Source organism: Chlorocebus sabaeus, chromosome 4 (genome assembly GCF_047675955.1).
Source record: "Chlorocebus sabaeus isolate Y175 chromosome 4, mChlSab1.0.hap1, whole genome shotgun sequence".
Lineage (NCBI taxonomy): Eukaryota > Metazoa > Chordata > Mammalia > Primates > Cercopithecidae > Chlorocebus > Chlorocebus sabaeus.
Window position 1 is genome coordinate 37,979,740 of NC_132907.1, and position 26,458 is coordinate 38,006,197.

At 43.2% G+C, this 26,458-nt stretch overlaps 1 pseudogene; it reads left to right on the forward strand.

Annotated features, from left to right (window-relative positions):
- The first annotated feature begins 666 nt into the window (after positions 1 to 666).
- LOC103225098 (pre-rRNA-processing protein TSR1 homolog pseudogene) lies at positions 667 to 26,126 on the forward strand (annotated as a pseudogene).
- Positions 26,127 to 26,458: the final 332 nt, after the last annotated feature.

Genomic DNA, 26,458 nt, shown 5'->3' on the forward strand with positions numbered 1-26,458 from the left:
TAGGAATATACCTGTAATGGAGGTTATTATTACTTTCTAGAGAAGCAGTAGGAAAATAATGTTGGCCTACTCGAAATCATTTGTTCATCTATGTAATATTTATTGAACACATCATATGTGCTCTAATGAATAAAACAGAAATATCCCCTGCTCTCCTGGAGTTTACAATCTAGAGAAGAGTCAGCATAATTTTTCTATAAAGAGCCAGATAGTAAATATCTAAGCTTTGCAGTCCATGAGGTCACATACTCTGCCACTGTAACATGAAAGCATCCACAGACAATACATAGATGAACAAGCATGGATATATTTGCAGATCATACAAAGTAGATGGGATGCCCAGTGTGGCATATGGCCATAGTTTGCCAATCTCTGTTCTACCAGAACAGAGATATTAATTAAATAATCCGTGAAACAGGTATATAATTGCATACTGTGATGAGTGCTACAAAAAATTACAGGGTTGAAAAGGCTGGTATAGACATCCCCACAAAGCTAAGATGCAATTGAGGAGTATTTGTTAGGCAGGTTTCCTGGCAGAGTGAGCAGCATGTGCAAAGGCCCTGAAGCACAGGGGAGGCCTAACCTATTCAAGAAAGTCAAGCATGAGAAGAGGAGAGGAGCTAAAGCTAGAGAGATTATATGGGCCAGTGTGTACAGGGCCTCATGGCTTGTGCTACAGATTTTGCTCCATATCCTGAAACCAGCGGGAAAGCATGGAAAGGGAGTAAGACCTTTCATGGAACAAATGCTCATTGCATGCCTACCAGCACCAGGCACTCATCTATAGTGAATAAAACAAAGTTCCTGCCCTCATGGAGCTTATATTCCGGTGGGAAAGCCAGGCCATAAACAAAAAATATGCAATATAATATCAACTAATATATTTGTCAAGCCTGTCAAGCAAAATAAATATCAAAAAGAATTTCCTAGAATAAATGACTAGAGAGGGGTGGATAGTGCTATAATTAGATTTGTGTTTTAATTATTCTGTATGGCACAGGGTATACTAGTGAGATCAGAAAACTAGTTAAGAGATTATTAACTAGATTTTTTAACTGGTGGCCCAGTTTAAAAAAAAAAAAAAAACATATGTATATATGTGTGTGTTTTAAAAGATATATATATGTTTAAAAATACATATATATAACCACTTGAATCAGAGCAGTGGCAGTGGACATGAGAGAAATGGGTTGGAGATAAATTTATGAAGTATAGCTGACTGGCCTTGGTGATAGATTCCAAAGTGTTGTCAAGGATGATTTCCAGATTTTTTGTTTTATGCAACCATAGAAACCATGGTACTCTTCTCCAAGAAAGGAAGGCTGACAGCGGACAGCCTGGGAGAGGAAGATGCCCAGCTTACTGTTGGACATTTGAGTTTGAGCATCCTTTAGGAGCTCCAGACAAAAGATGTTGAGCAGCCAGTTGAATAATCACTGGACTTGTGTATCCATGAGCAGTGTTCTAACCAAGTCAGGCAATGTCCATGTGGCAAGAACTGCTCTGCCCTTGGACTGGGCTGAGAGGTCACCACCTGAACTGAGGCTCAAGCTCAAAGATAGAGTCCTGTATCTAAGGATGTTGGCAAGAATCATGACAAATGCTGTGGTTTCATATGTAATATTAATATCATAACAGCTAAAATGTACTGAGTGTTCATTATATGTTAGACACATGAATTATCTTATTAAATCTTAACACAATCCTTTAAGGTATAAACTATTTTCTCTTTTAGAAATAAGGAACCTGAGCCTGAGAATTTAACCAGCAAGAGTCACTTGGCAAGCAAAAGAGGCAGGATCTACCCCAAGTCTGTCAGACCACCAAATCAGAGCTATTACATGCTGCCAGCAACCCAGCCAGTGATGCACTCACAAGAAAGTTCTGGTAGCCTGGGCTAGGGGCAAAGCCGCGCCATGCAGATGAGAAAGCAGACAGCGAGGGGAGCCAGAACTGGGAGCCATCAGCAACAATGACAGCTTCAGAGGGGACACCTCAGACAATTGGGAAGATGAGGCCTCTTCATTGATGCTAGCGTTATTTTGACACAGATTCCTTCATTTTAACACACTGAGGATGATGGAGTCTGGAGAAACACCTGGAAGTGTGTAGGCAGACACTAAGGATTAAGTTAAAATGAGGACCCCTAAACTAGTGGTTATTAAACTTTAGTGTGCTTAAGACTCCACAGGGAGGTTGTTAACATTTTAGATTCTGCAATCCCACCTCTAGAGATTTTGATTCAGTGGCTCTGATATCTGCATTTTTTACAAGCAACGGGTGATCTGGACTGGACAATACTCAGTACTTTGAGAACTTTCTCTTCTTGGCCTTTCATGAAAAGCAGTTCCAGTCTCCCTGTTAATTCTGATGAGGTTTTCAGCTTATCCCTATGTATTGATGGAGAAGAAGGAAATTTGCAACAGTGTGCAGCAACATTCACCGTAGTAGGGAGCTGGGTCTCAGAATCTCTTGCATAGCCTAAGTGGTTCAAGCTTACCATAAAGTATCACAAGGACTTTCTTCCTCACAGAGCAAAAAAGTCTCTGGGATCCATGGATCGGTTAATGATGCTCAGGAATTATCAACAGTATTTCTGGAAATTCTTTCACTGACCCATGGGAAAGAAATTTCAGTTACGGATGTCACTTTTATAATGGAATAACCTAGAGACTAAGTCCCCAGGAACTGGATTCCAGATTGTCAACTAAATGGCAGATTCTCTTCTTGGTGGTTGGCAACAGGGTGGCTTGGGATGAATGACAGGTACTCAGCAGGTTGAGCCTGCCACAGCCTGAACAATGACTGGGTGTCTCTCTTTAGTGTGTAGACTTCTCCTTTGCTATGTGTCTATTTGGTCTTCCCCATCTGCCACATATGAATTTTTTTCCAGTAACACATAAGGGTGAAAACTGTGTGCTTCAACACACAGTCAACTTAATTTCATCTTTGTAGTAGGATTTCTTGTTCTGGTAGATTCAGATACAAGTTATGTCCACCAATCCATCCCAAAAGAAGAAAAGTAAAATGAGTCAGGCACAGTGGCTCACAACCCTAATCCCAGTGCTTTGGGAGGCCTAGGCAGGAGGATCACTTGAGCCCAGGAGTTCGAGACCAGCCTGGGCAACATAGTGAGAGCCCTGCCTCTACAAAAAAAAAAAAAAAAAAAAATTAGTCTGGCATGGTGGTGCTCACCTGCAGTGCCAGCTAATTGAGAAGCTGCTGTGGGAGATTAGTTGAGTCCAGGAGTTAAGGCTGCAGGGGTGAGCTGTATTCACACTGTCACACTGCAGCCTGGGCAACAGAGCGAGACCTTGTCCCAAAAAAAAAGAAAAGAAAAAGAAAAAACAGTAAAAGGAGGGACAATAAATAGGAGAGCATCACCTCATCAAAAGCTATGAAGAACTAAGATGAAAGCACTAGCTTTATTCTCCTAATTAAGCAGCCAGTGCCAGCATTCATTTACTTGGCTAAACCGTTCACAGCATTTTGTACACGGGACTGCTTAAAGTGTGGTTCTCACACCACTGCCAGTCCCCACTGTTGATTTGCAAAATGTCAGTGCTTAGAAGTGTCTGCAACTAGACCGTGACACAATACCCAAGTACAAGCTCCAGTAGATTCATCTTGTTGAAAAAGGTGTGGGCCAGTTCAGGCATGGAGCTTTCTTGGTGAGTTTCAGGTAGGGTGAACTGAGTATTAGCACTGGTGTGTAATGGATTGGGAAGAACCAACCTGGCCCTATAGCGGAGCCATAAATAACACACCCTATCAGAAGAGCTGAGGCATTGCGATGTTGTGGAATAGCGAGGCACTATCAGAGGAGCTAATTTAAAGACCAGGAATGTAGGGACTTACATTTCTATTATGCTTGGTGGTTTTCTCCAACTTCCAATTCTCAAGTGCTATCTTGATGATTTCATGTTCCAGAAAACAATATCCGATACTTACAAGAGAGAAAGCTCTTATGGCCCTGGTTTACAAATTATGGAGGAAGATGGGAAATAACTTTATGAACCAGAAAGCAAACTCCTGATCCTCAAGCATAATGTTAGGCAGAAGAAGAGAAAGACTTAGGGGCCAAGCATGGTGGCTCATGCCTATAATCCCAGCACTTTTGGGAGGCCAAGGCAGGCAGATCACTTGAGGCCAGGAGTTCGAGACCAGCCTGACCAACAAGGCAAAACTCCATCTCTACTAAAAATATAAAAATTATCTTGGCGTGATCGTGCACACCTGTAATCCAAGCTACTGCTTGGGAGGCTGAGACATTAAAATTGCTTGAACCTGGGAGGCAGAGGTTTCAGTGAGCTGAGATAGCTCCAGTGCACTCCAGCCTGAGTGACAGAGTGAGACTCCATCTAAAAAAAAAAAAAAAAAAAGCTAAAATATACTGTTTAGATTCCCAAAAGCAAAGCCACAAAGATTAGGTATATTTCTCACAAAAGCCCAAGTGGGATTACTTACCAACTTCTCCAAGACCACTTCTCTAGGGTATTTCCACTGCGGTATTTTTTTTTAAGTCCATCAGGGAAGGGGAAAATATACATTTATGCTTTAAAATGCCCAGAATATCACCAAAGAAGACATGAGAAACAGGGAATAGTGGTCATATCCAGAAGGGGCAATACATTCTTAAGAGAGTAGAAAAGAAGGAAGAGGGCTTAATTTTGACCGTATATCCTTTCGTACCTTTTTAAATTTCAAACCATGAACACACATTATATATTCATTAAAAATTTTATTATAATTTTTTAAAAGAATGTGAATGCTCAAGATGATGCAGTGTAAAGTAAAATATGCTGGACTAGTATCCAGGAGACTTGGACTCTATCACTTACATGTTATGAGATCATATGGCGAGACACTTAATATCTTCTTGGATTTCGTAGCTGTAAAATAAAGGAATGAATGCCTCCCAAGCCACCTCACTGGGTTTATGTGAGAGTCAAATGAGATTATAGAGCTGCTTTCCAAAGTACAAAGCATTATACAAATATAAGATATCATTGTTATTACTGGAACCAGGTCTTCCTTTGTTGTTTTGGCTCCTGGAATTACAAAAGAAGATTGAAAAATTTGGCTTCGAGAATCAGGAGTCACCTAAAAGAGGGAGTAGATTATATCCCTTTTCAAGTTAAAGCCTACATTATAACATCCTTCACTTCCACTCCCTAATCCTATCACCATAGAAAATAATGTCTAGGCTGGGTGCAGTGGCTCAAACCTGGAATCCCAACTCTTTGGGAGGCCAAGGTGGGAGGTTTGCTTGGGCCCAGGAGCTGCCTGAGCAACATGAGACCTCATCTCTACAAAAAAATTTTAAAAATTAGCTGGCCATGGTGGTGTGCACTTGTAGTCCCAGACAAAGTATGACTCTGAAAAAAAAAATCATCCCCCACATACTCAACTCCAATAGACACAATGTTGCAATGTGCTGTGTACCAATTAAGGTAAAAGTGAAAGATCCCAGATCTACCTGATTTCTCTAATCAGAAGAGGAGGCTGTGCAAACATTCAAAGGCAAAGAATACCTCTTTGCCAGTTGGCCCTGTTGATAAATAGGAAAACTCAAGATGCCAGAGAAAAGAGCAAAAGCCAGGAATAGTTTTGAACCTCTAGGGATCAGGCCTCTGCCCCTGGAGCTGAATGTCATGTGCAGTTAGCCTCAAGTCCAGCTAACCTACTCTTTCAAGCCTCCCAAACAGTTTCTGTTGCATTAAAAAAATCTATTGTAAACTGATGCCTGAGAGACTCACCTATTAATCCTTTCTGAAAATGTCACTTATATAGATTTTGCCTTGTAAGAGTAAACCAATATTTACTCAGCATTTATTGTGTGTAAGGCTCTTTCAAATATGTAATCTTGTTTATTCATCAAAACCTATAAGAAAGCTACTATTTACCCTGTTTTACAGTTTAGAAGCCTGAGATTCTGAGAGTCCCGACAGAACTGCTTCATGATTGTTCTGCCAAGGTTTGAATCCAGGTACCCAGCGCTAGATCCAGTGCTTCTTCTCTTCATCTTGGTGCACCCTAAATTAAATTTGCCGTAGAATATTCTCAAGCATTGAAACATCGTATGTGAAATATTTAGCTGCAATATACAAAGAGCTACAGTAAAGGCAAAATTCACACCATGAATCAGATATTTGAGGTTAAGGCATAAGTTTAAAATGCAGATAACCAGAGGCAGTGTGGGCAATGGTTAAACTCCACCTTGTTCTGCCCATCAGTGCTGGAGGTGATTATGGCCCCTCCTAGGGTCACTGCACACAGCTGTGCAGGTTGCATGCAAATTCACAGTATGTATGAATGGTGCCCCCTACAGATATCAGTGCACATCCTCAACAACTGTCCATAGCAGTCCAACTTCCCTTTAGGTATCACTTGCAATTATAACTATGAAATGTCAAAGTCTAATCTGTTTGGAAAGATAAACTCACCAAACTCTATATTCAGCAAATTTGCACTGTTATTCAAGGTCTGTTGAGAGGAGACAAAAAAAAATTGTGGAGTTTTGCTCTTGTTGCCCACGCTGGAGTGCAGTGGCACCATCTGGGCTCACTGCAACCTCCGCCTCCTGGGTTCAAGCAATTCTCCTGCCTCAGCCTCCTGAGTAGCTGGGACTGCAGGCGTGCACTACCACGCCCAGCTAATGTTTTGTATTTTCAGTAGAGACAGGGTTTCATCATGTTGGCCAGACTGGTCCCAAACTCCTGACCTCAGGTGATCCACCCGCTTCGGCCTCCCAAAGTGTAGGGATTACAGGCATGAGCCACCACTCCCAGCCAAAAATAGCTTTAAAGACTAATTTTAACCTACAAATTATCTGTGATTTTGTTATTCTTAGGTAAGTTGGAGGGGCTGAATAATAAGAGATATAGAAATGACCATCACTAAATGACTTATTCAAATGAACACTGAAGTCCAACACATCACTTTACAAACAAATCACACTCCTTGTCCCAGACCTAGAGCTCCAAATTCCCAAAACTCAAATCAATGTTTTTGTTGTTGTTGTTTGTTTGTTTTGTTTTGTTTTGAGACAGAGTCTCACTCTGTCGCCCAGGCTGGAGTGCAGTGGCGTGATCTCAGCTCACTGCAACCTCCGTCTCTTGGGTTCAAGCCATTCTCCTGCCTCAGCCTCCTGAGTAGCTGGGATTACAAGCATGTGCCACCATCTCTGGCTAATTTTCGTATTTTTAGTAGAGACGGGGTTTTGCCATTTTGGCCAGGCTGATCTCAAACTCCTGACCTCAGGTGATCTGCCCACCTCAGCCTCCCAAAGTGCTGGGATTACAGGTTGAGCCACCGTGCCCAGTCCAAAAATCAACGTTCTAAACTCATCCAAATCTCTGATACCAAGAAGAACTGAGGGAATTAGGTCATCATTGTCAGGGCTTTGCATTTACCTTCTGAAATTCAAGGCTAAAGAAACTGAACCAGGGTAATTCCAATCTCTCAAACCTTATAGCAGATAATATCTTCCATGAAAATGGGAGTATGTGGCACCCGAACATCAGGGTTCCACTGAGAAGCAGATGGCACTCTTCAAATAGCATACTCTGAGAAGGATATACTTACAAAGCTGTAGGCGTAGAGGAGCCACAGAGATAGCGCTGTAACCTGCAGTTTAATAGTTAGTAGAACTGGGACTGACTGGGCCTAAAAAGAAGAGGAGAAGTTACCAAAGAAGAGACTATGCAGAGACCACACCTTGAGAACAGCTGTGACCTCCCATAGATGCACACAGCAGTTCCAGGCAACCTAGCAGGCACGGAGCCGGGGCAATAAAAATTTGACCCCATTAATCCCTTCCTTCTCATCTCATCCTGGGATTCCTTCTTCACTGGACAAACCCAGAAGATGAAGACATGGAAACCCTTTATGGGTCCATATATGCCAGTTTTTCTGAGCAGAAAGACAGATGTAAAAAGTGGGAGAATCGGGGAGGGGAGATGGAGGGACCAGGGACAAAAGGAGGCTGGCACAGCAGTTGAACTATCTTTAGAACAGAATCTGTCCCTCATGAATTTCTTCATCTGTCTCTGAACCTCTTTCCCACCTTTATGTATATGACCTGTTAGCAGACCTTTTGAGTTAAGTACTAAGTTTATTCTGCTTTTTTTATTTTTTCAATTTTGAGGACAGAGTTCTAAAGGCATCTCACAAATTCACTCTGCACTCAAGTCATTTCTCCATCAGCACACGGTCCTTGGGAAGATCATATCTGAAAAGGGGTATTTTCAAAAGGGGCATTTCAAATACTTTCAAAATGTGTACTCAAACAGATCATATTTCTTGCCATTTGGGGAAATAGGTGTGTGTAAGTACCTTCAACTCTTCCTAAATAAAGTGGTTTGAATATGCATCCTGGATCTGAGGGGCAGCCTTGTTGGTAATTCCCTCACCAGCTTACCCAGCAGGGCCACAAGACACAGGTGGTCTTGCACTGGAATCTTGGAAGAAAACAGCAGTGATGCCCTGGGTTGAATGTTCTTACTCCACTGAATTGTTACTTGATTGCCCCCTAATTTCTTTCTAGAATTATATTTTAAGGCCTATTCTGTTATTCCATGAAGACCATGAGACAAAATGTTCAATTACCTCAGCTAACGAGAACATTCCTGAGGCAGCAGTCTTCTCTCTACCCCAGCACATTCAGCAAGCCTTTGGCCTCTGAGAGGTTCTAGACTCCCCTAGAGGTTCAGTAACTCATCAGCCTTCAAATTTCAAACCCTTAGAGTATGTGGGATCAGGGGCTAGAAGAAGGAGACTTAAGAAGCACATCCTCCACCAGCCTGGAGATGAATCCTATGCCTTTGTTTCTCTGTAAATTTGCCAGAGAGGTAAGACTGGAGTCAAGAAATGGGCTAGAAACCAGAAAATAGCATTCTAGGAAATACCATAGTTCATCAAATCTAAGATGTCAACAATCTGTAAGGTACACCATTATTGTATGTGCCACTAAGAAAGAAAAAAAGAAAACTGCCAATCAATGACACCAACTCCTTGCTTCTTTGAAATTTCTTTGATTTGTTCCAAAGGATTTGGGAATTCCTACTTCCTTTAGTCACATTGCTCATCCTATTATAGGCAATCCTTTTGCACATATCTCAGTAACACATATAACACAGTTCCAACTACTTATCAGTATCTTCCTTTTTTAAGCCCCATAAAACCCTTTAAAAATATGGAATTTCCTCCATTCTGCCAAGATGGATATTTGCTTCACTGACATCAAAATTAAGCTTCGCTGCTCTGTTTCATGCCTCTGTGTACATAATGACTTCATTCCAGGGCTGAATCACATTGTAAACCTACTGAAATACTTTAAACACCAGTGAGTAGTACCAACAACAAACATAACTCCATTAAAATGAAGACTCCATGACCAGCAATGAATGACCAAGTTCACACATGCACAAGAAAACACCCACAGATGCCAAGCCAGTAGCAAGAGTAAAACATCACCATTTGCAAATCTCATCCTGATTTCAGAGGCGCTAAAATACATGTGTGGGGGGCACATCTTAGAAACACTAAAATATTATGAATGTTAAAATATACCTGCATTTAGCTGGCTATTGCCCTAATAACCAGGGTACATTTTTAAAACATTTGATCTTAGAGAGTATATGGGTTGGGTCCCAGTAGGAAATAGATGTCACACACAAAAAGGGGTGATTTAAAATAATTTCAATGAAGAGACTATTTATCAAAGTGTGGGCAGGATCGAGGGAAACCAGCAAGCACCTCTGGGCTAGAAATAGCAGAAAATTGCTACAATCCCTGACCTGAAGATCTAAGAGGAAAGAGAGGTAACCTGGACCCAGAGAAACCAGCAATGTAGAGGAGTTCACCACAACAGTGGCTGTGGCTTTTGGTAGAGGAAGGTGGCTGGATAGGGAGGCAGCAGAAGGAATACATATCCTGACCTCTCAGTCTGTCTGTCCTCCAGTCTCCTGCATTTGGCCACATCATCCAGTAGTCAGAAGGGATGTGGTCCCTGGAGGTCAACCCCAGCACAGACAGCAGGGTAGAGAACAAAAAAGAGGTGGAAGAAAATGTCCAATATTGATAGTTTTAGCTTAAAGTTTAGTATTCTATGGTGGCCTGGCATGAACGTTATGACCAAAGTATGTATTTCATAGCCCCTGGATGAAAATGATAACAACAGCAAGGACCTAGGAAATTGACTGCCCATTTGTCTGACTGTTGGATTAGATCCAAATTTGTGTTCTGAGAAAAATCTTAACCCTACCTCTGGCTACTCCAGTTGTACATAAAGATGACTGAGATAGAGGTAGGCAGGCAGGTAGGTAGAGAGACATAGACACACAAACACGATCTGACCTCACCTTGTAAGGCAGCTCCAAGTGGCTATGGCAAGAACAGCCAGTTAGAATAAGGAGGGCTCAATGGCTTTGAAGCCAGCTTTGCATGTAAATGAATACCAATACTAGGTAATGTGCCCTGAACTTGCTGTGTGCTGGACACTGGGCCAAGTGCATTATATTCAGGCCTCGCTTAACCCTCACACAACCCTCTGAAGTAGGTACTATGACTATTCCCACTATACAGAGGTTTAAGAATAACAGCAAGCATGAATGTCTTTCAAAATAAACTGGATTAGATCACTTTCCTGCCTGAAGTGCTTTCTTCTGCACTTAAAAGAGACTCTAAAGTCCCCATCAGAGCCCACACAACTTCATGTGATGGGACTCCAACCTGGCTCCTGGCTTCAGCTTCTCCTCGGACATCCTGTTTCACAGGCTCCAGCTGCACTGAGCCTCCTTCGCTTCCTTGGGTGCTCCCAGCTCATTCCCTCCTCAGTCCCTTTGTATAGGCTGTTATTGGTTCTCAGATTGAATGCTCTGCTCCTGTTGTTGAAGGGCAGCCTTCTCATCTTCTATCAGCTTGATTGTCACCTCCTAGAGGCCTCCCCTGACCAACCCACCTGAAGTGGATTCATCCACCTGCATCCCCTGCCTTTTCCTCTCGTAGGCCCTTGTTTGCTTTCTTTGCCGCATTCCACCATGTGTGCAGGTGTGTATGTATGTGTGTGTCTCACTCCCAGTAGGACATGAGTGCCCGGAATGTAGGAAGTATATCTGACTTGGTCCTCTTCCCGGCCCACCCCAGCATCACTCTTTCAGCCCCTCAGTGTGTCCTTTGAAATCTTTATTAAACTTTGCCATTCTTTTCTTTTCTTGCTACTTATTCTTAGACTGTTTCCCCGCAAGAACCAAAGTTCCTTTGTTCACCACCCTATCCTCAGCACTGGAAATTCTCCCTGGCAAGTTGATAGTGAAATTTGCCCAAGGTCTTGGGATCACTAAATGGGCAGGCTCTGAACCCAGGCCCTCTCTCTCCAGAGCCCTCCCCCTGCTTCAGCTCGGGGGATTCTGTTCATGAGACTGCCTCACCCTGCAGGGAAGCAGGATACAAATGTCAGGTAGTCTGCCCATGTGGCCTGCCCCTATGGATGGGGAACAGCAGTCACACTTCTATCTCCAGTGTCCCCCAGCCAAGTTGGTGGAACTAACTAAAAAGGCACTGAGCCAAAAAAGGAAAACCCTGCACCTTCTCTTCAACCCCAGCTATTCTAAGCTGCATGGAAACTGGGTATGTTTCTCCATTAGGCAGAAGGGGTGGCTCCTGTCAGCATTAAAAAGGCACAGATGGAGGTAGCATCATTACCCCAAGGCATCAGGCTCTGGTCTTCCTTCAGCTTTCCCTCCTTCCCAACATCATTAATTTCTTTCAATTTAACCACAAGAAGAAACAGGATGTATGAACCCCCAAACAGCATTGTCTCCTTCTACTGGGGAATATATCACCATTTCATTTGTATAATGTACGAAGCTTTCACATACATCCTTCCTCTGGTGCTGCCTTCTGCTTTTCTCTGCCTTTCTAACTCCTCCACCACTTTCTTTCTGCCAGGGAATTTGTTCAGTGTAAGCACGTGCGCACGTGTCTTTTAAAGCACAACTCTGGCTGCATTTCTAGCAAAGGAGGAAGAAGCCTTTATGGCCCAACTAATTCAACAAGATTCAATTACTCATGGAATATTTATTAACTGGGATGAAAGCAATGGTCCAACCATTTGTTATTAATCCCATGATCTGTCACCACAGAGGTCACTTTATCCTCAAATGCAGGAGTGGTTAATAACCGAAACTTGGAAACTGTTTTACAAAGAAGTCATAGACACACATCATTTATGCCTCATGATACAGATAGAAAATAGGCTTTGTGGAAGGGGGAAGATGACAAGCAGAGAAGTAGCACAGGGCACAGAGTTCCCTGAGCCCTCATTATCCCAAAAGCCTTGGCCAGGCATATGTAAGTCCCAAGCCCATGGTCAACCGTTTTGCATTCTTTTATGAAATGTTCAGCCAGGTGCCCACCACAAGAGGAGACAGAGGAGAGTGTCAGGAAAACAAAGTGTATTATACTCACAGGTCCTAGAGACAGGAGCTACAACAGGCCACTCAGGGTCACGAGGAAAGACACCCGGGTGGTCAGGAAGCAGAAGATAGAAGCAAGTAAATGGTTTATGCTAGAGTCTTTATTGAAGTTTCCATAGGAAAGACAAACTAGGATTGGCTAGTTTGAATAATTTCAGCAAGCTGAAAGCTGTAAGTGTGTCCCTAGTTGCCCGGTACCTGGCCCTGGGATGATTAAGGCAGAGGAATATTGCTTCCTGGGGTGCATGGACCAGACAGAGGAGATGAGGCCCTGGATTGGGCAATTTGAATACCTAGGGCATGCTCCCAGCTGAGCCCTTTGCTGTATCCCAGAATTGGCCAGTAGTGGGAGGGACAGCCTATCCTGAGATGGAAACAGGTTTTGGTTTTTTTGGGTTTTTTTTGCTTTTCGAGACGGAGTCTTGCTCTGTCGCCCAGGTTAGAGTGCAGTGGCACAATCTCGGCTCACTGCAACCTCCGCCTCCTGGGTTCAAGCAATTCTCCTGCCTCAGTCTTCTGAGTAACTGAGATTACAGGTGTGTGCCACCACTTCCAGCTAATCTTTGGATTTTTAGTAGAGATGGGGTTTCACCATGTTGGCCAGGCTGGTCTCAAACTCCTGACCTCATGATCTACCCACCTTGGCCTCCCAAAGTGCTCGGATTATAGGCATAAGCCACTGTGCCCAGCTGGAAACATTTTTTAAGATGCCAAAGCATATTAGAACACAGACATTTTAAATATATATACAATACATGTGATGATTAATTTTATGTGTCATCATGCCTGGGCCATGGAATGCCCAGATTGCTGGTTAAACTTTATTTTTTTTAGATGAAGTCTCGCTCTGTTGCCCAGTCTGGAGTGCAGTGGCACAATCTGGGCTTGCTGCAACCTCCACCTCCTAGGTTTAAGCGATTCTTCTGGCTCAGCCACTCAAGTAACTGGGACTACAGGCATGCTCCACCACACCTGGTTAATTTTTATATTTTTAGTAGCGACAGGGTTTTGCCATGTTGGCCAGGCTGGTGTCAAACTCCTGACCTCAAATGATCAACCCACCTTGGCCTCCCATAGTGTCAGAATTACAAGCATGAGCCACCACACCCAGCCTGATCAAACATTATTTCTTAGTGTGTCTATGAGGGTGTTTCTGGAAGAGATGAGCATTTGAATTGGTAGAATAAGAAAGCAGATGGCCCTCCCCAATGTGGGTGGGCATGATGTAATCTGTAGAGGGACCAAACAGAAGAAAAAGGCAGAGGAAGGTCCCATTCACTCTCTGTCTGACTGCTTGAGCTTGAATATTGAATATTGATATTCTCTGCCTTTGCCGCTCTTTGTTCTCAGGTCTTCAGACCCAGACTGGAATCTACACCCTGATCAATGCAATACATTGATAGGTAGAATAGAGCTCACCAGCATCAAGTTGCAAACATTTTTGGGGACAAGGACAGGAAATATCTATATAGCTATAATACTGGGTGCTCTCTTGTCAAGGAAGTGTCCTTATTGGAAATGGAGCCTCTGGAGCCCAGGGCTGGAATCAGCCTGTTCTTTAATCAAGCTAATGCAGACCCACTGAGCCAGCTGTCTGCTAATTTACTGAAAGATCAAAAGAAATGAACCCCTAGGGCCACCACATTTTTCTCTCCTCAGAGGTGGAATAGTAATCTCCTGGGAAACAGGGCCTGAAGCTATTGAGTGCACTGGAGAAGCAACCAAACGAGAATGAATCATCCACCAACTCTTCAATCTCAGAACACCATCGCTGCTTGGTTTGGGATTACTGGTATTTGGGGTTTGACCTGAATTCCCAGGCTGATTGCAGAAATGTGGGAAACTTAATCCACATGAATGAAGGATTGAATCCATGGAAGGGACTATGATCTGGGACTCCTGAAAAGGGTGACAGAGATATCTACCTAGCACTTGAACTAGTCCCTTATAGGTACAGAGGATTCAAAGACTGAACTGGAAATGTAGATCTGGGAATGGGATTCAAAGACCGAACTGGAAATGTGGATCTGGGAATGGGAAGGAGGCAGGAGGAAGGGAGGGAGGAACACCTTTCAGGCAGTGTACATGGTATGAAGATGAAGAGGCAAAAAGGAGTCCTGGTACTCGGTCATCAGAAAAGCGATTTCTTTCCTCCAACCCTTTTGTAGATTAAATATTTAATATGTGCAAACAGAATATTAAAACAAATGTCTAAGGTAAAATGAAACACTCCCCACTACCTCTACCATGTTAAATGAAGTAACACCTCTACAATGGCCAGCACCATGACTGCATGCATCAATGCCCTCTAGAGATCAGCTTCTGCCCCGCCCCTTCTCCTTCTTCCCTTTTCTGATTCTCCCCTGCCCCTGCCCTCACATCCACCTCTATCCACACCAAACCTCTTGTTAATCAGCCAGTACCATTCTTAGTGATGCAGAATCTCCTGTTATGGATTGAATGCTTGGGTTCCCCAAAAAGTCGTTATGTTGAAGCCCTAACCCCTAGTATGACAGTATTTCACATGGAGCCTTTGGGAGGCCATTTGGTTTAGATGAGGTCATGAGGATGAAATTCTCATGGGGTTAATGTCCTTATAAGAAGAGAAAGAGATGGGAGCTCACATCCTCTCTGCCATGTGGGAACGCAGCAAGAAGGTGGCTATAGAAGGAGACTGTCTGCGAGCCAGGAAGAGAGCCCTTGCCAAAATCCAACCATGCTGGCACCCTGATCTCAGATCTCCACTCTTCAGAGTTGTGAGAAATACATGTCTATTATCTAAGCCACTGCATATATGGCCTTTTGTTATGGCAACTGAGCTGACCAAGACACCCTCAAACTTCCTGCAAGAACAAAACCCTTAACTCCAAAATGGAGGAAAATGTACCTTTGATAAAATTTTCCTGGGCCACGAAGATTAGCAATATGTGTCTCCTTTAATAAATTAAACCAGACTATCTAAAACTCACATTTCCCAGAACACCAGGATCTCTGTAAACTTATGATCCGAGAGGTCAAGACCCTCACCCACACAGACTACCAATATTTCTCAAAATGCTGCTCCTTGACCACTTTTATCAGAAGTAACTCAGAGTGCCTGTTATAAAAATCAGACATCTGTTACTGTATACCTGTATACTGTATACCTGTCACATTGAAAGCAATTGTCAAGATCCTAGAAGTCTGTATTTTACCAAGCTCCATAAGGGCATTCTTATGAACAGTAGTATATGAAAACCACTAACAGATATACTGGTCACTACCACCCCCATTGAAACCACCTTTGCAAAATTATGATTATAAGAGAAATCTGACATAGCTGACTCCATCTTGCTTCTAACCTCCAGGCTGTCATTGTTCATTCCTGGACAATAGACCAAGCTAACTTTGGAAGGAATTTAGTTTATAATTTACCTTCAAGCAAGGATGACAATAGCTATTCCCAAAACTACCCCCTTCTTGTTGGGAACGGAAACTGCCTGTGTAAAACTAAAGGAAGGCCACAAGATTAGAATTATGGGAGGGGCCAGAACTCTGCTAAAAGTGAGCATACTTAAACAATAACCAGCCATCATTCGAAGAGGTCACAAGATTTGTAACTTCCCTAATTGCCCCTATAGATAACATCACTAGAGTGTTACCTAAGATGGGTCTTTTGATATTTTCTTTCAGACCTTTGCATTCTGGTGACCAGCTGACTCTACCTGGACTGGTGAGTCATGACTCAACCGGTCCTGAGGCCTCCACCCAGAAGCTGACTCAGTGCAAGAGGACCATTTTCCTACCCCTATGATCCCCAACCAATCAGCATTTTCCCTTCCCTACCCCTCTTCCTGCCAAACTCTCTTTGAAAAACCCTAGCCTCTGACCTTTTAGAGAAGCTGTTCTGAGTAACAGACTCCCATCCTTCTGGCTTAGCTAGCTCTGCATTTAGTAAGCTCTTTCTCTACTGAAATAGCACGGTCTCAGTGAATAGACTCTATCTGTACAGCAGGCTATCTGTACATTGGGCAACTACACTATCCCTTCCTGAATATCCTACTACAAACTGGGACTCAGATAGCCATAAACTTTCTCTAAACCTTTGCACTGAAAACATGGTCTGTGCAGTGCAGCACTGCGTCACTAGGGACCTTGTTAGAAATGTAGAATTTCAGACCCTAGTCCAGACCTGCTGCCTCACAGTGCATTTTTCCATTACAGTTTGAAAGTAGTGCTCTTCTCCTGGGAACCTAGGCTGCCTCCGAGAGTCCAGTGAACACCCTCAGGGTTTGCCAAGATGTTTCTACTGTCAAGATTTCAAAATCAAGTTAAAACTGAGAGAAAAACCAAGGTGAGTGTAGTGATTCCCTTTGGTGCCTACTCTCAAACGAGAAGCTAACAATGAACAGTTAGAAAGGAAAGTAGTGTTTTCATGGCCAGGGTGACAAGCCTTGTCATTAAATCTCTCAGATGCCCATTTTACTTTCACGGTAGAGACTGCAAGTTGTCCCCTTCTAACCCAATTCCTCTGCTTTCTTCATAATAGAATCCCTTGTATTTCACTAGTGCTTAATGTCCAAAATAGAGACCACATTACTAGCCTTCCCTGAAAGTGGGATGTCTATGTGTAAGTTTTAGCCAATGCTATAAAAGCAAAGGTGCTTCTTGCAACTTCTAGGAAGTGTCCTTGTAAGAATAGAATATGGCTAGGCGTGGTGGCTCACACCTATAATCCCAGCACTTTGGGAAGCCAAGACAGGCAGATTGCTTGAGCTCAGGAGCTCGAGACCAGCCTGGGCAACATGTCAAAACCCATCGATACTAAAAATACGAAAATTAGCTAGGCATGGTGGCACACGCCTGTAGTCCCAGCTACTTGGGAGGCTGAGGTGAGAGGTCACCTGAGCCCAGGAGAGGTCAAGACTGCTGTGAGTCGTGATTATGGCACGAGACTCCAGCCTGAGTAACAGAGCAAGGCCTTGTCTCAAAAAATGAAATGTACCTTTCTTTCCTCCTTGCTAGAATGTAGACATGATGGCTGGAGCTCAAGCAACCACCTTGGGCCATAAGGTAGAGAAGCCACAAGATGAAAAAGGTGGCTCCTGACAATGTCATGAACAGGATATTTTCCTCTGAACTTCTTCAATTTCTATTTTGTTTGTGCCATTTTATTTGGGGTTTGCCTTCATTCTCAGCTAAACCAATCCCTAACGGATATGCATCCCTTTTATACCGTCACATGGGTCAGGCAACATCAGCTGCGTGATGCTTGTGTCCTCAAAAAGACTGAGCATCTTGACCAAAAGAAAGAGTTCCATCATTCCGGGAGATTTAGTATAATTCTAGGTGACTATGTCTCCCCCAAAGTAGTAAATGAAAAGGCACGCAGGAAAGGGGTAAGGAGCAGATTTTAAAGATCTGGCCAGGTGCAGTGGCTCACGCTGGTAATCCCAGCACTTTGAGAGGCCGAGGCGGGTGGATCACCTGAGGTCAGGAGTTCAAGACCAGCCTGGGTAACATGGTGAAACACCATCTCTACTAAAAATACAAAAATCAGTCGGGGGTGGTGGTGTATGCCTGTAATCCCAGCTACTGGGGAGGTTGAGACAGGAAAACCACTTGAACCTGGGATGCAGAGGTTGCAGTGAGCCGAGATTGTGCCATTGCACTCCAGCATGGGGAACAAGAGTGAAACTCTGTCACAAAAAAGAAAAAAAAAGAAAAAAATCTACCCTATTCTTCTACATAGTACATAGGGCTATGTTTAGCCTTTCTGTTGCCATAGATACTCCAGAAAGAACTTCATTAACCCTCCTGAAGCTCTTACCAAGATTTCTTTCTGCTTGCAGCTGGGAATTCTAACCTATTTTCTCTTATTGCAATTCAGACAAGTCTTTCTTCATCATCTTCAAGTGGAAAAAGAAGTACAGGAATTGTCTGCTACAAACAACATTTCAATATAAAATCCTCTGTTCATCCATTACACAAACTCTTATTTCAGGTCATACTATGTGCAAGTCACTGTGGTAGGCTTGGAGTAGAGTGACATCTTTCTGAAAGCTGTTTTTGATTACTGTTTTTGTCTCTAAAAGCCAAAGCCCTGACTCCAGGCAACAGGCCAATTATTCCAAAGCCAGAGTTTGGACCTTGATCTTAAAAACATTACTCAGGGATTAGACCCTTCTGTAAATCAGAAAAATGTGATTGTTGGGTTTAGGGTTTGGGGATACATAATTACCTCTCTTCTGTTGCCCCTCAAACTCCTACATGACACTCTTATAAATTACCCTTCTTCAATAATGCAGCATAAATTCTCCAAATGGATCTATTCATATTCTCTCTCTCTCCCTCACCCCCCACCCCTCTCTCTCACCTCCCAAGATAAGGATACACAATAAAGAACTTAGTGCATTTCCTGGCTCATTGTAGATCTTCAATAAATTGTACCCTAATCTGACTTCCTTCGGTTTTATGCTTTATATTCTGTATTCTCTCTTGCACGTTACCATTTAACAAATATTTTTAAGAGTAGGAATTATTACTCTTTTGTTACTTTTTGTTATTTTTTGTTACTTTTTCTATTTGATTACCTAACATTACTGCAAATCACCAATTATACATATTGATCTTCAGGAGGTTTGTCCAGAAAGCACCATAATTCAAAATACGAGGCAATCCTTGTATGATGAACATTTATCATTGCCGTATGTTCCTATGGTTACATTTGAATGTGGACGCACCTCTTCTGAAACCGTTGCAAGAAATCCCTTCAACTAAGTCAGACTATGAAACCATGAATATCTGCACCAGAAGCAACTGGAAGGCTGGCCAGCTTCCCCAGGGCTGTGGTTTGGGTTAAAAGGGAGAAATCCAACTGACACCTTGTTAATGGGGTGTGAAACTGGGATGCTTGTGCTAACCAGGACTCAACCTCCTTCCCAGACCCAAGCAAATGGAGCTGCCTTTTACACAGCTTGCCTCACCAATTCCCTGGCAGCTAATGAAATATTTTTATTTAAAAGGGCTTTTACAGAGCCAATAGATGTGGTTGCTGTCAAGCATCCACAGGATAATAGGAAATAGCAGTAACGAAGTGGGGCACCCTGCGTTCAGCGAATCCAAAATTATTCCCCAGGGCCAGGCCCACCTCCTGCTTTCTGGGTGGAATGCCTTGGAGTAGACCAACTCTTACACCTGAAACTTGACCCCCCTACTTTACAGCCTGGGGCAGCTAGGCCCATAAGCTACGAACACAAGAAGTCTCCATTAAAATCCTGAAGGTAGAATTTCAGCGCATGTCCCCATAACTAAAAGGAACAACTGGGGTGATTTTCTGAAGGCAACCCTTTGTATAAACAATTTAGACACACTTAACAGCATGTTCACTTATGAGAAATTCTCTTACTCGTTTCCTTTTTACAGTTCTGAAGTTATATGCACAAAAAGAAACAGAGCTTTTTCCATTCATCTGGTTTGATGTATTAGTTTTTTCTTATTCATTCTCACAACATCCTGTTGGGCCCACGCTGCTAAGAAAGTCTCTTACATATCTGGGGTGTGTGGGGAGGGGGCAGGACACTGGAAAGGGAGGATGTAGAGAAGCTTGTGATGAATTTTAACAGGAAACGTCTTTAACAAATGAAACCTCTCTTCCCTTGCCTAGTTCTGAAATGCCTCTGGCTTGAAAATTCCCCATATGCTCGTTATTTATGTACACCACGCAAACTCTAAACAAAGAACTCCATTCTTGATCCCCCCCCACACAGCCTGGAGCAGCTAGGAAATTTTCCACCAGAGAGATATAGGGGGATCCGGAGCAGAAGCACACCAAGGGTCATTGTACAAGCCGTTACTGGCAAAAGTCAAATATAAGGCTGAGGGACAATGTGGAGTAGATCCACCTGCCACGGAAAAGTTTGTTTATTTCCAATAAGTCCAAACCTTCAAGTTGGTGCCTGTATTAGTTTGCTATGACTGCTATAACAAAGTACCACAAAGTGGTGGGTTAAAATAGCAGGCATTCCCTGTTTCATAGTTCTGGAGTTCTGGAGGTTATAATGCAGTGAGGAAGAATGTGTTCTCTCTCCTAGCTTCTGGTGGTGTGTTGGCAATCCTCAGTATCTCTTGGCTTGTAGAAGCATTGCCCTCATCTCTGCCTTCATCTGAACGTGGCATTCTCGCTGTGTGCATGTGTCTGAATCCAAATTTCACCTCCCCCTGCCCCCCCCTTTTTTTTTTTTTTTTTTTTTTGAGACAGAGTCTTGCTCTGTCGCCCAGGCTGCGGTGGCGCAATCTCGGTTCACTGCAAGCTCCATCTCCCAGGTTCGTGCCATTCTCCTGCCTCAGCCTCCTGAGTAGCTGGGACTACAGGCACCCACCACCACGCCTGGCTAATTTTTTTTGTATTTTTAGTAAAGATGGGGTTTCACCATCTTAGCCAGGATGGTCTCGATCTCCTGACCTCGTGATCTGCCCACCTCAGCCTCCCATAGTGCTGGGATTACAGACGTGAGTCACCACACCCGGCCCAAATTCCCCCTTTTTTTAAGGATACCAGTCACAGCAGATGAGGGCCCACCTTTACTAATAACATCTGCAAAAATCCTATTTCCAAATAAGGTTCACTGCTGCTAAGGGTTAGGACTTCAACACATAAATTGTAGGGGACACAACTCAACCTATAACAGTGTCCAACATGAAACATCCTGACAACAAAGCGGACAGCCCTGCCTGGGGCAGCCAGTGGGAGGATCACAGATAGGTCTTTCCAAAAAAAAGAAAAAAACGACCAGGCATGGTGGCTCACACCTGTAATCCCAGCACTTTGGGAGGCCAAGGCAGGCGGATCACCTGAGGTCGGGAGTTCAAGACCAGTCTGGCCAACATGGTGAAACCCCGTCTCTACTAAAAATGCAAAAATTAGTCGGGCGTGGTGATACATGCCTGTAGTTCCAGCTACTTGGGAGGCTGAGGCAGGAGAATTGCTTGAAACCAAGAGGCAGAGTTTGCTACGAGCCGAGATGGTGCCGCTTCACTCCAGCCTGCTGGGCAACAGAGCTAGACTCCATCTCAAAAAATAAACGTTAAAAAAAAGTGGTCATCCTAGGCTTCAAAGGGCAGTTTTCTGAGCCACAGAAATTCTCAAGGAAGAGCTAACGCCTGAAAGATTCTCTTTGAGAATGAGGAATGAGACCATTCAAGACAGAGTGGTCCTGCCTGCGCCCTCTGGTTCTTCATTTTCCTGCTTTTCTTTCAGCAAACAGCTGAGCAAAAATCTCACTAAATCTGATGAGAGCAGTGTGACCGCTCAGCCTTTGCTTCCCCTACTCAGAACCGACCTTTTCTGTTGCTTCCCCTTAGACATTAATGGAAGGAGAGAAGTAAGAGATGGGGCATTAATCACCAGCCTTCAACCGCCAGTCTTAATTCAACTTTGTTCCCCCTTGAAATATTTCCTTCCTGTTTCCCTTCTCCCTCTCTCTCTTCCACCCCAAAAACCAAGAATACCATCCATGGGAAATTTTAAGGAAAACAGTAGGGTGAAAAGTGAAACTTCTGCAGTCAGCAGCGTGTTTGACGTTCCCGAGTCCTCTCTCTCTCCTGGATTCCAAAGCCCATGAGCCCCTGCTTGTGGTGGCCAGTACGGGCATTCTTTAATTCTGATTTTGATTGAACTTTGTCAGGCCTCAAGGGAGTAGGCAAGAACTGCTGTGTAGAATTGTTTTCCAATCATTTGTTTGTGTGTTGGTCATGTGTTATTTGCTCCCATCAAAGTATCTGTGCCATCCCTCTGCTACACAGTGGAAAAGGAGGCTCCAGGGAGAGCAGGTGGATGAGCCACTGCCAGGGCTGAGACAGAGGTGCTGGTCTTTTCCCTCCTTGGCCATGCCCAAGTCAACTTTCATCACTGAATGGGGCTGTTGGGTTGGTCTCTCCCATCATTACTGCCCCTAAGGACAGTCCTGGCCTGCAGCTTATACCTGCTCCCGATTCTGTCCCTCCTGTGCCATTTTAACCACACCCTTGGTCCAGACTGTCACCTCCTGACTGAATTGCTGTTATCACCTCCATGTCAGAGGGAGTGCAGGGCTTGTTCTCTGACGTCCCAGTCCCCTGCTCCCGTAAAACTTCTATTTTACCCAACTTACAGTTAGCACCTACCCAAAGGATAAGAAAGTAGATGATCAGTCAGTGCCGAGCTTATGAAAACCAGTCGACACTTTTTCCAGGCTGCCGTATACCCTCAGCATCTACAGGCCCTGGGAGGGTGGAATGCTTTGCAATAGCAGTTAAAAATCAGCCCTGGGGACACTGAGGGCTGTTTGGTAAATTCGTGTTGGTTTTTAGGATACCTGTTCCCTGTTACAATTTAGCTCCAGACTCCAAAGTCTGTTTAGTTGCAGTCTAATGTGTGAATTTAGAGATACCAGTTTAAGATAGTAGGTATTATTTTTATTTATTTACCAAATATAGTATTCACCATTCACCGAAACTATTCCATGTGCTTTACAAATATTAAATCACTTAAGTCAGCACAACTATATGAAATAGGTACAAGCATTGTGATTCTTGTTTTAAAGGTGAGGAACAAGACACACAAAAAGGTTTATTAGTAGCTTGCCTAAAGGCACTCAGCTAGTAACCAGCAGAGCTGGGATTCAAACTTTGCTAGTCTAATCTAGAGTCTGAACTGCTAACCACTGCACTGAGGACCGATGATGACTATACTATGTCAATGGAGCAAAAAACAAGAGGAAATTAAGTTGCACCTGAAAGGGGAACCACCTGGATGAAAACTCACTTGTTTCTCTGTGAGGTATTTACTGCACTTGAACACAACCTTTCTCTAGCTCAACTGGGCTGACCAGAGATTAGACAAAACAGTAAATTTTGGCATGGAAAGATAGTTATGGTTATCAAAAACGGATGCATCCACTCGATTGGTGGTACTCGAGAGAGCACTGGATCTCCGAGTTCTGCTGGGCTAGACTATATTTCCTCTTACTGCTAAGAACGTTCATTCTTTCCCTGGTCTTCTGTATGGGAATTCTAATAGGGCAAACGCAAAAAAAAAAAAAAAAAAAAAAAAAAAAAAAAAAGCTTGTACAAATTTTATTAAAGGGTATTATTTTAACTCTGGAAAGAAAAATAATATCCAAATCTTCCACATTTTATTCTTTAATTTTTTATTATTTTATGGTATATATTTATGGAGTACAATGTTTTCCACTCATTTGTTGGTGTGTTTGTTGTGTATTATTTGCTCCCTTCAAAGTATCTGTACCATCCCTCTGCTATACAGTGGAAAAGGAGGCAATGTGATGTTTTGATCTATGCATATGTTATAGAAGGATTAAATCTAACTGGTTAACATATGCATTGCCTCAGTAATTTACCATTTTTTTGTGATGAGAACATTAAAACTCTATTTTAGCAATTTTGGAATATGCAATACATTATTGGCTGGGCATGGTGGCTCATGTCTGTAATCCCAGCACTTTGGGAGGCCAAGGTGGGACGATCACTTGAGTCCAGGAGTTCAAGACCAGCCTGGACAACATAGTGTGACCCTGACTTTACAAAAAAAAAATTAAAGAATAAAATAAAATAAATACAATGGGCTGACTCTGTACACGTGAGCTGCAGCATGGCAGCCCACCACTCCAGCCCACTCAAGCCACAGAATAAAGCTCATAAAAGTGGGTGGCATCAGGGTTGGGGATCTGCACAGCAGGATGGCAAGGGCTGTCTAGCACTGAACACCCTAAGCAAGAAGGTGAGAAAAGAACTCAGCAGAGTAGACCAGAGGCGTCCTGCCAGTCAGCTCCAAAAGCAGAAGAAGGAGGCGGTTCTGGCAGAGAAGAGACAGCTGGGAAGCAAGGATGGCCCTCCTCATTAGCACTAGCTGTCCAGGGATTATCTGGTCTCCCACTGAAGAAACAAATAGATGCCAGAAGGAAGCTAAGTAAAGCAGTGGAGAAGCACTTTCTGGATGACAAACTCCTCTTGTTAGACACTCAACAGGAGGCAGGGATGCTGGTTAGGCAGTTGGCTAACCAGAAGCAACGGCATCTTGCTTTTTGAGATCAGCAGACCTACCTATTTGACCATACTGCTGATTTTGTTTCTAGTGAAGAGAATAACTTGGTGGGCACCTTGGAAATTTCAGGCTATGTTTGTGGACAGACACTGAATGTAAATAGGTTGCTGCATATCACTGGACGTGGTGATTTCCAGATGAAACACATAGATGCCCCCATGGACCCTTTCCCTTTAAATCCTAGAGTAATGAAATCCCAAAAGGACCCAGACATGGCAATAGAGATTTGTGCCATGGATACTGTTGATGATATGGAAGAAGACCTTAAAGTCCTAATGAAGGCAGACCCTGCTAGACAGGAATCCTGACAAACAGGTTATCCCAGATCCAATGCAGGGGGAGTAAGCCTGGCCCAATGAGGAGGAGTTGAGTGAGACAAAGGATTTCTTGAAGGGAGTTTCTAAAGTGGTAAAGAATATGATGATATAGAACATGAGGATTTTGTGGAGGAGGAATCTCAGGAAGAAAGTGTGAAGATGAAGAAGAGAAGGAATGTGAAACTATAACTACAAGGGAGTCTGTGCATGATGATCTCTATGATGAGAAAGTGGATGAAGAAGCTGAGGCATAAACGTTGGAGAAATGTAAACAAGACTGGAAGAGATGTTTCCAGATAAAGTGGACACGCCCCGTTATGCGGCTGTCAGAATTCAATTTCAGAAATACAAAGGCCTCAAGAGCTTCCGGACATCTCCATGGGAACCTAAGGAAAAATCTTCCTCAAGATTATGCTTGAATATTTCAGTCGCAGAACTTTACTACTAGTAGGAAAAGCATCTTTAAAGAGATTGAAGAAAAAGAGGTTGAAGGAGCTGATTTTGGCTGGTATGTCACACTTCATGTCTTTGAAGTCCTTGTCTCAGGGGTTGAGTGCTTCAGGCAAGGAGCACCCTTGACTGCATTTTCTTCACTACCTTATGAACAGAAGATGTCAGTATTGAATATGGTGGTGAGGCATGACCCTGGCAGCACTGACTCTGTGAAAGCTAAGGAGGAGCTCATATTCCACTGTCGATCCATGCACTGCCAAGCCTCACCTTTATTCTCTCAGCACGCTGCAGCAGACAAACCTAAATTTCAGAGATTCCTGACTGCTGACATGGCCCTGGCGGTGACGGTATATCTGCCAATCACTTTTCCTCATTCATCTTTGCTGCTTTTCAAGCAGGAAAACAATGGAATACACAATCTCATTGCTACAGGCCATCTTTTGTTGGTGGATCCAAACAGAATGGTCATTAAGAGAGTTGTCCTGAGTGGTCATCCTTTCAAAATTTGTACTAAGATGGCAGTGGTATGTTAATAGAAAGGATGTGCAGTGTTTTAAACTGGTGAAATTGAGAACAAAGTGGGGCCGCAGAGGACACATCCAGGAGCCTTTAGGTACCCATGGCCACATGAAGTGCAGCTTTGATGGGAAGCTAAAATCTCAGAACGCAGAACTGATGAACCTCTACAAACGAGTTTTCACCAAATGGACTTATGATCCAAGTGTACCAGAACCAGCATCTTGAGTGAAAAGTGAGATTTCTTCAACAGTACCTCAGGTGGGCATAGAGTAATGGATTTAAAGAGATTCTGTCTTACTGGTGCCAGTCAGCACTCCAGGGATAGGAGTCACAAGTTGTGACTGGGCAAAGTTGATTTTCTGCGTCAGCCTGTCAGTCTGCTGCACCATTTTGTGAGACCTTTTTTTTGGCCTTAACAAAATGTCTCAGCTAAGTATGGAAGTTTTTCTACTACTTAATCCAAAAAGCTATTAAATCTTACTGAAATAAAAATAAATGCATAAACACAATGTATTATTAATAACTGTGCTCACCGTGTTGTACAATAGATCACTAAAGGATATTCCTCCAGTGTCGTTGAAACTTTGTACCCTTTGACCACATTT